The sequence below is a fragment of the Equus quagga genome, chromosome 14, assembly GCF_021613505.1.
Source record: "Equus quagga isolate Etosha38 chromosome 14, UCLA_HA_Equagga_1.0, whole genome shotgun sequence".
Taxonomy (NCBI): domain Eukaryota; kingdom Metazoa; phylum Chordata; class Mammalia; order Perissodactyla; family Equidae; genus Equus; species Equus quagga.
Window position 1 is genome coordinate 23061824 of NC_060280.1, and position 9885 is coordinate 23071708.

General features: G+C 39.2%; 1 pseudogene; it reads right to left on the reverse strand.

Moving 5' to 3' along the window:
* Positions 1-8709: 8709 nt before the first annotated feature.
* Positions 8710-9649, reverse strand: LOC124225890 (olfactory receptor 688-like; annotated as a pseudogene).
* Between the last annotated feature and the right edge of the window lie 236 nt (positions 9650-9885).

Here is a 9885-nt window from a genome sequence, read left to right on the forward strand (position 1 = left end):
AGACGGCTCTGCCAGCTTGGATTGTTGGAAGAAGGTGTGTTCTCTCTTCTGTCTAGGCTTGGTTTCCTCCCCACTCATTCTAGAAAGTACAGTCAGCTCTTAAAAATCACTGTGCTATGCAAAATCCCACAAGAAAAACCACAAGATTTATGGAAAAATGGCATTAGGAGCACAGCACTCAAAAATGTCATCAGTGACATAAAAAAGAAAACTAATACAAATAGTCGCAGTCTTACACATGTTAAATGGTTAAGAAAAACACAAATCCTACAATGAATATAGCACTTTGAAAAAGACATGAAATTTGCTTGTGGAAATGGGTGGAAGGGTTGCAGCTTGTGAGTTACTGTGAAGTGGTAGAAGGAGCTTTATCTGAAATCAGATGGAAAGTTGTGAAGTGAATGAAGGTAGCTCACAGATGTTAGGGATGTGTGTGTGTGTGTGTGTGTGTGTGTCTTGTGTATTCCCATGCAGTTTGTCTTCACCTTGATGCAGTTTTTTTCATTCAGCCAGTGTTTGTAGGGGACAAATTGCACAAAGGCAAATGCTAAATTCCATCATGCCCAAATTGTTTTGTAATATATCATTGGTGCTGGAACGTGTTTGTACTTTCAGGCCAAGTGACATAGAGAACTGCCTGTGACTCCTTTTGTTTTGTCAACAGTCTTCCTCTCTTCCATATCATGCACTTCAATATGTGAAGATTCCAAGGACTGCCAACTTCAAAAATATCTCTATTCCATGTACTTCTGCCTAGGTCTTCCCAGGGCTTCTCATATCACTCCTGTGTCCTCAGGGTCTGCCTTTCATTGATCTAACCTCTTGTAAGAGCCATCTTTGTATATTGCCTTCAAATCCTCACCTTTTTAATTGATGGCCATCTAAAATGTGTCCTATCACGACATTGAAACTGCTTTTGGTAATAACTTCTACACTGCTTAACTGAATGAATGAGCATTGTAGTAGATGGAATCCCAGTAGGGAAAAGACAGCCCACTCTAACTAGAATAATTAAAAAAAAATGTTTTTTATTGAGGTATAATTGACGCATAACATTATATTAGCTTCAGGTGTACAACATAATGATCCAACATTTGTATATATTGTGACATGATGCGTCTAGTTAACATCTGTCACCATCCATAGTTACAAAATGTTTTTTTCTTGTGATGAGGACTTTTAAGAGTTACTCTCTCTCAGCAAGTTTCAAATATGTAATCGAGTGTTATTAACTATCCCCACCATATTGTGTATGGTGTATATTGCTATATATTACATCCTCATGACATTATTTTTTTTATTTTTTTTTTTAAAGATTTTATTTTTTCCTTTTTCTCCCCAAAGCCGCCCGGTACATAGTTGTGTGTTCTTCGTTGTGGGTTCTTCTACTTGTGGCATGTGGGACGCTGCCTCAGCGTGGTCTGATGAGCAGTGCCATGTCCTCGCCCAGGATTCGAACTAACGAAACACTGGGGCCGCCTGCAGTGGAGCGCGCGAACTTAACCACTCGGCCACGGGGCCAGCCCCCTCGTGACATTATTTTTTAATTTTTATTTATTTATTCTTTTGAGGAAGATTAACCCTGAGCTAACATATGCTGCCAATCCTCCTCTTTTTGCTGAGGAAGACTGGCCCTAAGCTAACATCCATGCCCATCTTCCTCTACTTTATATGTGAGATGCCTACCACAGTATGGCTTGCCAAGCAATGCCGTGTCCACACCCGGGATCTGAACTGGCAAACCCTGGGCCGCCGAGGAGGAATGTGCACACTTAACTGCTGCATCACTGGGCCAACCCCCCATGACTTAGTTATTTTGTAAGTGGAAGTTTGTACCTTTTGACCCCCTTCACTCATTTCATACCACCCCGCCCTCCCCCCCCCCCCCCCCCCCGCCACCACCAATCTGTTCTCTGTATCTGTAAGCTTGGTTTTGTTTTTGAATTCCACATATAAGTGAGATCATATGGTATTTATCTTTCTCTGTCTGACTTATTTTACTTAGCATAATACCCTCAAGTCCATCCATGTTGTGGCAAATGACAAGATTTCATTCTTTTTTATGGCTGAATAGTATTCCGTTGTATATAACACATCTTCTTTATCCATTCATCCATTGATAAACATTTATGTTGTTTCCATAACCTGGCTATTGTAAATAATGCTGCAATGAACATGGTGGTGCATATATCTTTTTGAATTAGTGTTTTGTTTTCTTCAGATAAATACCCAGAAGTGAAATTGCTGGATCATACAGTAGTTCTATTTTTAGTTTTTTGAAGAACCTCCATACTGTTTCCATAGTGGCTGCACCAATTTACATTCCCACTGACAGTTCACAAGAATTCCCTTTTCTTCACACCCTTGCCAACGTTTGCTATTTCTCAAACTAGAATAATTTGAGATGAGATTACTTCCAAAGGGACTATTGATAAGGGTGTCATCAGTAAGAGATGCTAAGTTATAGTGCAGTTACCTAAGGCTAATAACAGCGCTTGTCACCACCCCTACACATGAAGGGATGAGGGACTGGCATCCTGAAGTAGAGAACTGGCATAGAGAAAGTTACCTTATGAGGAGCCTTTTTGGTTGATTCTGAATTTGTTCTCTCTCTTCAGATGTGGGTAGTGCTTATTAACTTTAATGCTACTCTTTCATATTGATTTTGCTCAAATAGACGGCTGTATTTGGTGTTAAAGAAAAACTGTACTGGGGCTGGCCAAGTAGCCTAGTGGTTAAGTTCACATGCTCACTTCAGTGGCCTGGTATTTGTGGGATTCCAGGCGTGGACCTACATACTGCTCATCAAGTCACACTGTGACAGCGTCCACATACAAGATAGAGGAAGATTGGCACAGATGTTAGCTCAGGGGCAATCTTCCTCATCAAAAAAAGAAAAACCCTGGACAAGATGAACAAATGAAAGTTGATTTCATTCTGATCCTATTACCAGCAATGGGGAAGAGTGAACAGCCCAAGTCTGGATACTCAGTTCTGCAAAAGAAAAGGCAGGGTTCAGCTGGGGTAAGGTGTCAGGTGGAATGCATTTAAGCCCTGGATTGAGCTAGTGGAAAAGTACTGGAGGACTTTAGGGGGAGATTGATCAACAGGATGTGTCAAGCACATCGAATTATTCCTGAGAGATTGCAAATGTTTTTGTCTGTGATTAGGACATCTGTGTTTGCTAATTGGCGCTCTTAGAATTAGGCTCCTACTTTTCACAGAGACTAGGAGGTGGAGTGTTATCTCCTTTGATATTTACATTTTAAGAGATAGTTCCCAGGTCCTTGAGAGAGACATCTCCTAGGTTGTAAAACTGGCAAGACGTTAGGAGAAGATTTATATATATTGCAAAGGGGCAGAGAAAAAATTCACAATTACAAGTTTTCTCAAGCAAATTCCCCAAGAAAAGGGAGACCAGAGGGTTATAGTCAGGAAGAAACCTGTCTAAAGTTTGGACCAAGCCATCTTGGTCTCTGGTTGGTTGTTTTCCTTTCTAGTAGGCAATCTCAGAATGCTGCCATATTTGTTTGATGCAACTTGTTGTAGGAGAGAGGTGGGGTGTGCTAATAGATTGATTTATCTTTGAGCTTTCTCCCCATGCCTCATGAGACATGGTGTTCATAGTCATGTGAGTCACTGTCTTGTTTTCTGACCCAATCTCCAATACTCTGGAACACCACCACTGTTGCTTGACTGTTAGCCCACTTCTTGGTCCAAGAGTGTATGTGCAGAAAGATAGACCTGTCTGGCTGTTCTTACTGCACCAGCCATTAATCACCAGGTTGGTTTTCTTACAGCCCTCTGCCTCTGTTAGTATCAGACATCTCTCAGGCTGATTCTACATTATTTTTGTAGCAATCCTTTCCTGTGCACCTTTTTGGCTTCTATTCTTCCATAACCCCATCACAGTTGCCTTTTATCTTTGGAGTTACCTCATTTTTTCTGTTCGTCAGTGGTTCTCCATTTGTTTTGTATCATATTATGGATTGATTACTATTGAATATCTTGTAGTATTGCTAGGTTTTAGAATCCAAAGAGAAAGCTGCAGTGAGTGCTGATTTCGTTATGTTGATTCAGAGACCTTTGGAGCTTGTTTACTCTTTGGAAGTTTTGAGACTTTCTTCATGGCCCAATATTTTATCAATTTCTGAAAATAATGCATGAAAAGAACATGATGTGTATTGTCTGTTTTTACTGAGAATTAATTCACTCAGTACCCACTCAAATCCACCTTTGCATAACTTCCCACTATCACAAAGACTGGGAAGCTAAAAGTCTTAACTTTTTAGTCTTCCTTGCAACTAGAGATGAACCTCAGACTCATTTCTGACCAATGAGATATATGCAAAAGTCTGTTGAGACTCCCTTTTAAATTTCTTCCTTCTTCTTGTCTGGAATATGGAGTTGAATGTGGAGTACAGTAGCTGTAGTTTAGAGTGACAGAGTAGTAACTAAAAAGATCTTGGTCCCTTGATGGTACAAGAGCTGCCTTAACAACTGAACTGCCTGATTTTGTGTGTGTGTGTGGCATGAAATAAACTCCAATTTGGTTAACTACTATAATCTAGGGTCTCTCATACACAGCTAAACACAATACTAATTGATAGTTTGTTTACTAACATTAAGGAGGCACACTTTTCCTCCTCTTGATGTTTTGGGTCATGTGCTGGCCAGTCCATTGTCATAACACTTCTGGCTTCTGTTCAATCTTCACTTACTCTCCAGAGTAGGATGAGTGTCTTAATCTTCCTGATTAATGTGGAAAAAATGGTCTAGTAGAGTTCAGTCCCTTTCTCTCTTTTAATCTCTGGAGCATGTGTCTCTATGGCTCTCAGCCATAGGGTAACTCCAGGTGTAAAGGTCCTCTGTCTGCAGGGAAATCTGCAGTTTTGGAAAGTCAGTTTGATTCAAGAAATTTTTAACATTTGGTTAATTTACAGAGAATACTGAGGAAGAGGATATAAAAAATCTGTAATTTGGGTATTTGAAATATATATATATATATATATATATATATATTTTGTTTTACCTTCTTACTTGCAGCCAAGGAAGGCATTTGGAAAGAAGTCACTATGCACTTAAGAAGTCAAGAATTATGGCTTACCTACTTGAGGGTGGCGTATCTATAAAATTATTTGGAATTTTTCTGCATGGGAGGTTTGTATATTCTCCCGTATGTATTTATTTATTGCATCACTTATTTTATCACTATGGACTCATGGATATTTATCTTATACTTTAATTATAATCCAATACTAGAACTTCTGACATGTAAACAACTTTGAAATGTCACTCCTGTCCTTACAACCAAAAAAGGTGAAAAAAAGAAAATTCAATGACTTTTCTTGGACACATTAGAGAATTGACATTGCAGGGCAATTGATACCCCAAAATTTGGAGAGGCAGGTGAATCCAGAGAATCTGGCTAATTGGAGCAGAAGCTACTGGAGTCACAAACTGGTAGGAAGACTTCAAAGGTAATTTTGACAAATTGCTGGAGGATAAGTGTGGTCTAGATTGAGAATGAGAAACACTTGGGGGCTGCAGTCTTAGGAAGCCCCACACTTTATATCCAGGAACCCCAGCAGATTCTTGTAGTAAACATCCAAGGATGGTCCACTGGCTCTGGCAGGGGGAGGGGAAAAGTTAATGTTATGAAATAAACTCAGAGCATTTTCTGTAGAGAGGGCTCATCTCCAGGAAAAAAGAAAATATTAGAGTCATATCCCACCTCGATGAAGGGTATTTCTCTCCCTCCAGGATGGCAGTTAGCCCAGTGGCCTCAGTTCTCTGACAGGTCCAAGAAAAGCGATTGATTTTTAGTTTGTCCAGCCTTTTCTTGATGTAAGGATGGGAGTGACAACTTCTAAACTCTCTTTACTTGTTGGAGCTGAAAAGCAGTCTCTAAGTTTTCTGTGACACTCAGGTCTTAGCCACGTAATTTTTACTAATTTGTTACTTTCCAATCTCTCTATACCCATTTAAAGATGTTTTGTCTATCATTTCTACTTAGTCTCACTGGAAGGCTTTGTCTGAATTGTCCTATGAGCCATTAGCAGAAGTGGAAATCCAATCTCTTGGATGGTCAGATTAGAAGAAATTTCAGTACCTTTCTTTTGAGACTTATTTTTTCTTCCTGAAATGTTAAAGGATCTCAGGGACTTAGTCCAAATACTGTGTGGAAAGAGAAACAGGCAATTTGACCCATCCATTAGTGCGTTACTGTGTCAGCTGTCAATGCTTCTGTTTTTGGTATATGGATCACTATTTAAAACAGATGAAAGCACGTGGTCCAATTCTGCCTTGTTGATAGATATAGTAATGCCCTTGCTGTCTAAGTCATTCTGTCAAAGGAAAGATGATTCAATCCTTGAGTTTCAATGGCCTACAGTTCTCACACTTTGGCTTCCAAGTTTACTGGCACAAGTTGGTCTTTTTTCCCCAAAATCTGCCATAATGCCATGTGATTGGGTCAAAAGAATCTTCCAGCCATATCCATGGGTCATCCTAGAACCATTATTTCACCCTGATCTATGCCCTAGTGTTGAAATAAATAATTTCTTTTTACTTACTTTCTCTTCTTCCTGTCCTGAAACATATTATTTCTCTTATGGGGAAAGTTCCACTTTAGAGGACTTTGGGGTCCTTTATACTGCCAATGAACCCTAGGACTTCAGTTGGACTTTCTTAATTCATTAGAGAAGCTCAATGTAACATTGAGTGTTAAAAAAAGTGACTGACTATACATCTATGGACAGCTAACATTTGACAAAGAAGCCGAGAACATACAATAGAGAAAGGAAAGTCTCTTCAATAAATGGTGTTGTGAAAACTGGACAGCTAGCCAAGTGCAAAAGAATGAAAGCAGACCATTATCTTACAGCATACACAAAAATTAACTCAAAATGGATTAAAGACTTGAAGGTAATACCTGAAACCATAAAAACTTCCAGAAGAAAACATAGGCCATACACTCTTTGACATTGGTCTTAACAGTATCTTTTTGAATACCATGTCTACTCAGGCAAGAGAAACAAAAGAAAAAATAAACAAATAGGACTACATCAGACTAAAAAGCTTATGCAAGGCAAAGGAAACCATCAACAAAATGAAAAGACAACCCACTAACTGGGAGAAAATATTTGAAAATCATATATCTGACAACGGGTTAATTTCCAAAATACATAAAGAACTCATACAACTCAACAACAAAAAAACAAACAACCCCATCAAAAAATGGGCAGAGGATATAAACAGACATTTTTCCAAGGAAAATATACAGATGGCCAACAGGCACATGAAAAGATGTTCAACATTGCTAATTGTTAGGGAAATGCAAATCAAAACTAAAATGAGATATCACTTTACACCCATCAGAATAGCTATAATTAACAAGACAAGAAATAACAACTGTTGGAGAGGATGTGGAGAAAAGGGAACCCTCCTACACTGCTCGTGGGCAAACTCGTGCAGCCACTATGGGAAACAGTATGGAGATTTCTCAAAATATTAAAAATAGAAATATCATATGATCCAGCTATCCCACTATTGGGTATTTTTCCAAAGAACATGAATTCAACAATTCAAATTGATTTGTGCATCCCTATGTTCATTGCAGCGTTATTCACAATAGCCAAGATATGGAGCAACCCCAGATGAAGGGGTAAAGAAGATGTGGTATATATATATATATAAAAAATGGAATGGAATACTATTCAGCCATAAAAAAGACAAAAGAGTGTCATTTGTGACAACATGGATGCACCTTGAGGTTATTATGCTGAGAGAAATAAGCCAGACAGAGGAAGGCAAACACTATATGATTTCACTCATACATGGAAGATAAACAAACATATGGATAAGGAGAACAGATTAGTGGTTACCAGAAGGGAAGGAGGTAGGGGGAGGTCAAAAGGGGTAAAGGGATACATATGTCTGGTGAAGGATAAAACTAGACTTTTGATGGTGAACGTCATGCAGTCTATAAAGAAACTGAAGTATAATAATGTACACCTGAAATGTACACAATGTTATAAGCCAATATAACCTCAAAAAAAAGTGAAATATTCCTCTTAATGTTTTATGTAAATGAACTCGAGTTGGCAAAGAGTTTATAACGTGACAAAATAATTCCTGTCGAATTCGTCACTTATTTAGGAGAGTTCTCTACAGTGACTCTTTCGAGATGATTTAAAACCTACTATATTTACCATTAGAAAGAAAAATTGCTGCCAACTTTTAAATGGAATTTTCTTTTATTAACAGCTAAGTGATATATAATTTCACTTAGTTAAATATCATTCTTTTTAATGTCATCTTAATTACAGTTTTAAAAATTAGTGCTGAGGTTTAATAGAGAGAAAAGATTCAGAGCAGGGACTCTGGAGCCTGACATCTTGGGTTCTAATTTCACTCTGCAACCAGAAACTGAGTCAGTTTCTCAACTTTCTCGCCTCATCTGCAAAATGTATAAAAACAATTGTGCTTGCTTCATAGGGTTGTTATTGCAATTAAGTGACTTAATATTTGTGAAATGTTTAGAACAGTGCCTTGCACATAGCATGTAATATATAAATAGGCAAATTGATTTGAATTGATGTTCCTAGCAATTAGTGTATGTGGAATTTTAACCCAGGACTGTTGTACTTTCAAAGCCTGTGTTCTTTCTGTAATACCAACTATAAAATTCTATCGTTTAAAGCTGGCTCACTTCCTGGCCACGTTTTCACCCAAATCAAGCACCCTCTGGAAGCCCGCTCTCAGCTCCTGGGTCCAAAGTGCATACACCATGGGGTTAAGGGCTTGGGGCATGACATTGTGCAGCATATCAAGGAGAAAAGTAGTGAAGGGAACCTTTCTTCCTGCCAGATGGTTGACAGATATTAATATAAGGGCTGTGTAGAAAAAGAGAATGAATATGAGATGGGAGCTGCACGTATTCAGGGCTTTAGATCTTGCTTCAGCAGAGTTCAGCTTCAGCACTGAGCAAATAAAGCATAGGAAGCAAAGACCAGACCCATGTCACTCCCAACCATAACCCAGGCCAAGGCCAAGTGGTCATCACAAGCCAGACTAGTGATGTCATCACAAGCCTGACTAGTGACTCCCAAGTTCAAGCATAGGGCAGTGGTCAATCTCATTTTTAGAGCAATAATCTTGCTGGGCAGCCAGTACAGGCACTGGGATGGTCAACAGACAATTCCTGAGTACCATGGACAGTGTGGCTTTGATCACAAAAAGCCTCAGTGACTATGGAGGTGTAATGAAAGGGATAGCAAATGGCTATATCTATCCACAGCCATGCAGAGGAAAATGCCCATAAAAGAGTTGATGACATAGATCTGAGCAAAACACTCAGGGAGGCTGATGGCTTTGGCATCAAATCAGAAAATGGCCAGGTAGTAGCCAGGCCAATGTCCACCACAGCCAAGATACCAAGGAAGAGATGCACAGGTTGGTGCAGGGAAAGCTCATGTTGGATGGTGATAAAGATGAGGAGATTGGTACCAAGAGCTAAGAGGTAGAGCAGAGCCAGGGGCAAGGAGAGCAAGTGTTGCCACTCATGAATGCCTGGGAGCCCCATCAGGATGAACTCACATTCTTGAAACCCTGAGCTATTGATTACCCAGGACAGTATCCATATCATGTGATGTCTTCCTCTCAGCATCTACCTGTGAATTAGGGGGAAACAAGAATAGGCTGTGGTTAGCTGAGCTGAGGGTTAAAATTTGTGTAGAGGTGTAAGATTCACCCATGATATCTCAGTCCTTTTTAACATAACATATCCTCAACCCACTTAAGACTCTTGGAAAAAGTTCAGATAAGAACAGTAGAAGAGCCAAAATAGATTTTAAGATAAAGATGTTTAGTGAAAAAGTGAAG